Consider the following 4,735-nt stretch of genomic DNA (forward strand, 5'->3'; position numbering starts at 1 on the left):
GGTTTTGCTTCAGCCTCATAGGTTGTGTTCTTTTTCAGGAATGTCCTTCACCCAACTCTTTGGGTAATTCCTACTTCTCTGCTTAGAGGTGATCTCCTCTAGAAAGCTCTGCCTGACTTCCTTTCTTTGCCCCTTGTTTGTCTACATGTTTCATTCTTTCAAAACTATTGGGATGTTTATTTATGTGCCTACCTAACATATTAGACTATATGCTTCTTGAGTGCAGAGACTGTGTCTAGTTTATATAATAAATGGTTTCCATGAGAGACTAGCCTCCTGTAAGATACATCTTTGATGGCTGAAAAAATTAAAGAGTAAATGAATACAGGTGAGCAGGTTGATCACTCAATCCATCTCAAAGAGGTCAGCCCACTGAGGTAGCAATCACCGCAGGGAAGAAGGATGGTTCACCAAACAGCTATTAAGCTTATGATGTGCTGGGCACCATGCACTAATGAAAAGTCCTTGGCATCGAGGACATTTCAGTCTAATGGAGGAGAACAGCGTTGCCTATAGGCGGAGACAAATGATACAATGAAGTTAAGTTGAGGTGCTCAGGGAGTTCAAAACAGGGACACTGGCCTTATCTCTGTGTGGGGGTGGGGTTGTCAGGGAGAAAGTGAGATCCACATGGAGATCTAAAATATAAACAGGAGCTATCCAGGCAAAGAGGGTCTGTAGAATAATTCTAGATTGGAGGGACAACATGTGCAAAGGGTTGGAGACAAGAGCTGACTACCGCTGGAGCATAGGGTCAGTGCAAAATGAGAACCAGTTAACCCAGGAGGTTTTAACCCACGTGGAAGACTTTAGACTTCACCTTGGGGGGCAATGAGGAGCCATAGAATGACCCTAAGTTTGAAAGTGAGATGATGCAATTTACACTTGCTATAAATTGAGCGCTTTGAGCAGGGTTCATGCACTCTCGGCCATCCATGAGACTACAAAGTCATTCTTTCCTAAGGGTTTTATGGAAGACACCATTTTGACATCTGCTTAAGTCTTAAATTGTAAAGTATTTTTCATGTCCAGTAGGAGGAGCCAAAGTCTCCATGTTCTTTACAGTTAGAGCTGGGTGCTCCTGGGCCCTACGCTGTCCTAGTTATTTATTTCAGCACCTCTTCCTTACCGACCAGTGGCTCAACATAGAGGAAAGAGAAAAACTGCCTAGAATGGGAAAGGTTCTTGTGAAAAAGAAACTAATACTTTCAAAATGAATAGCATGATAGCATGCTATATTGATCTTTACTCTAATTCTGTTTTAAATTGTAATGGATGTCTCCCTCACTCATGGTAAGTGTTCTTAAGCCACGTAGCAACACAGGTATTAGTGAGTCATGCCTGACACTCATTGCTAATATAACTAAGCTTATTTCTACTCCAAAATAAATAAGTCAGAGTCTACTTGATTTTGAGATAGTTGAATATGCTTTATTTCATTTCCAATGGAAAATATATATTAAAAAATAATAAAAGCACCCAGAGATTACCCATTTTAATGAAACAACAGCCAGTGTTTCTGCCTTGAATGATTGCATTTTTCCCCTTCAGGAATAAAAAAGGAGCAGAGAGAAACAATTCCTGTTGGTGAATTTGCACAAAACATTATATTTCAACAGAACTTCCCATTAACTGCCATTTATTTCTTCTCTCATTATTGATAATTTGCTTTTAAATTGAGAATACCTCTTTTACAACCCATCTCATCTCCCTGCGCGGCTAGACAATTACATTTAAATTCCGTGGTTTTTCCCATTGTGAACAATTTCTAGGGGAAATGATTATGATGTTAGTAACCCAGATTTATGGCTTCATTGTGCTATCACTGAAGGATAAGAGACCAGTAGAAAGGGAAAAAAGTTGTTTACATACAAATATATTATTACCGAAGAGAGTCCTAAGAAAGCATATGGTAAAACCAACCCTAATTGCAAAATTACCTACTGGGGCCAAATGATAAAGGATGTCTTTCTGGGTTTTTCAAAATTATTTTCTCAAATGATGATAAAATGGCACATTAAAAAAAATTCTAGCCCAGCCGGCGTAGCTCAGTAGTGTTGAGCATGGACCTAGGAACCAGGAGGTCACGGTTCAATTCCGGGTCAGGGCACATGCCCAGGTTTCAGGCTTGATTCCCAATGTGTGGGGCATGCAGGAGGCAGTTGATCAGTGATTCTCTCTCATCGTTGATATTTCTATCTCTCCCTTTCCCTCTCCTTTCTTCTGTGAAAGCAATAAAAAAATCATACATATATTTTAATTTCCAGTTGGTGATAGAAGTTCCCTTTCTTTGTTTTACTCCATAGTTGGAAGATATGCAGCCTGACAGGATTGTAGAGGAACTCCTCTGATACTATTATTTGTTAGGCACAAGGCAATACGTATGATACAAAGCAATACATATAACATGTCCCCTACACTTTTGGAAATCTGCAGTCCTACTTGGAAGAGGGGTCATGCTGGAAAGAAAAAACAAACAAACAAACAAACAAAAATACACAAGAAAATGATAGAATAGGAAAATGAACATCAGCCTCAGACCCAATGCTCTGTCTGATCTGGCCTTGTCCCATGGCACACACAAGGCAGCATGGGCATTAAGATATCACATCAAACTGGAAGACCTGCCCAGGAATCCTGGTTCCTTGCAGTTGTGTGCCCTTGAGCAAACTTTAACTCCCGGGAGCTTAAACTTTCCTGTGCAACAAAATCACCTAGAATGACCACTTCTTTTTTCAAAAAAACACAGTTTCTGGCCCAGGGAAGTGAGTCCAGGGCGGAGCTCAGGGAAGAAGCAACATCCCTTGAACCTATCTAAGCATTCATTTTGTGACTGGTGAAATGAATACACCCACAGTACCTACTTCAACTAGTTGTTGGGAAAGTTTAATGTAAATGCTTAAAATAGCATCTGGTGAAAAGTAAATGCTTACCAAGTAGTCAGTACTTGTTAAGGAGTCACGGGCCTTCAGGCTCTACGGCAGCTGCTAAGAGGTCAACCTCTAGACCAGTGGTTCCCAACCATTTCTTGGCCATGCCCCACCTAAGCTTCTCTAAAATCCTAATGCCCCCCCGTGACATATAATTCTTATTATTTAAAAAGTGAACTCCTATGTGGTGAGCCGGCATGGCCATGGCATACTTAGCCCCAGGGCGCCTTATGTGCCAGCTCAGCCTGGTTCAGTGACCCTGAGTCAGGTGGTGAAAAGCTTAGAAAAGACAGACAAGAGAATGAAAGCTGGGTCTCGGTGGGACGCTGTCCTCTCTGATGGAGAGCCTCTCTGATGGAGACCTAGCGACAGTGCCAGAGCCCACAAGCCGCCGTGTCTTTATTTTATAGCAGATGCCATGAGGCAAAGTAAGGGTGTAATCAAGATGTTTACAACATCCTCCGTGGGTTTAAATCCTACTCAACTACTCAACTACATGCACCTGAACTACATCACTCAGGCACGTGGGGCCACGTGTTCAGACCACAGGTTCAAGCTTACAACTATAGCTGTTGGCTATAATTGTGCTGGTAGGGCTCTGCCCTCTAAGCTGGGACTCGCACGTGGTCATGAGAGGACTGGGCCCTGTCATTAGCCCAAGGCTTGAACCTGTCCAAACACTGTAGCCACGCCCCTCGCTCCTATTCACGTGGAGGAAGCCTAAAAGACCACTAACTTGGTTTAAACAAGCTTCCAAAGAACATGGCATCCATGAAAGAGAAAAATGAAAGAACAAAAGGACAGTTGAAGTACTGAGGAAGAAATCACTAAGAAATTGTTAAAATAATAATAATATGAAGTGATATAAAAATAGCAAATAAAGTTTCAAAACATAATAGAGAACTGAAATGCATAAATATGTCACAACATATTTTATATACTATATATGAGGCCCCTAGAACAATAAGAAATACTAAAAAATTCACTGTTAATAACTCATTCTGGAATTGCCCCCCTTAAAATCAAATTGCCCCCCACCCCCTATGGGGCATGTGCCCCATGTTGAGAACCACTGTTCCAGAACCTTCTAGAGTCTGCACCATGTGTGCAGATTTGGTGGCCAGTAAGAGGCCAGGGCAGGGAGGCCCAGGCCTATAGGCATTCTTTCCCTGCATTGCATTGGGTCTGGATAACTTTTTGCATCTTGGATATTGCTCCAGATTTACAGATTCACCAGAAAACTTCCTTAGACCAAGAGTAGTATGGGCCAAAAACTGCCTCCACTTACTAACTCACCATCTCTCCCGGGTATTTGCCTGCTCTCTGAGGGTGGTGGCGTGGTGAAGGGTGGGAATAGAGTGGGGCACTCATGCTCAATGGCCTGCTCACTTTGGGAGACAAGGTCTTCAGGAGGGGAAGGGCCTGGGCTCACTGACCCTACTGCCAACTTTTCCCCCTTCACCCCTTAGGCCAGAAGCAGGAGCTCTGAGTCGCACCAGCTGCCGCCCGCTGGAAGCGGGACTGCACGCGTGATGGTGGCGGAGGCAGCGCCAGCGATGCAAAGGGGGAGGGGGTGTCCCTCGCGAACCGGATTATTTTTGGCTCCGCAGCCTGGGCTGCTCGCCGCCTGTCGTGCGCGCACACACATTCACGCACACACATTCACACACACACACGCACACACTCACACGCGCGCGCACACGCGCACTCGCATGCACACATTTTTGCGCTCGCTCTCTTGCGCTCTCCTTTGTTTATTTTCTAATCTATATTTTTGTTTGAAGATCTTCTCCTCACTCTTTCTC

The sequence above is a fragment of the Myotis davidii genome, unplaced genomic scaffold (genome assembly GCF_000327345.1).
Source record: "Myotis davidii unplaced genomic scaffold, ASM32734v1 scaffold806, whole genome shotgun sequence".
Lineage (NCBI taxonomy): Eukaryota > Metazoa > Chordata > Mammalia > Chiroptera > Vespertilionidae > Myotis > Myotis davidii.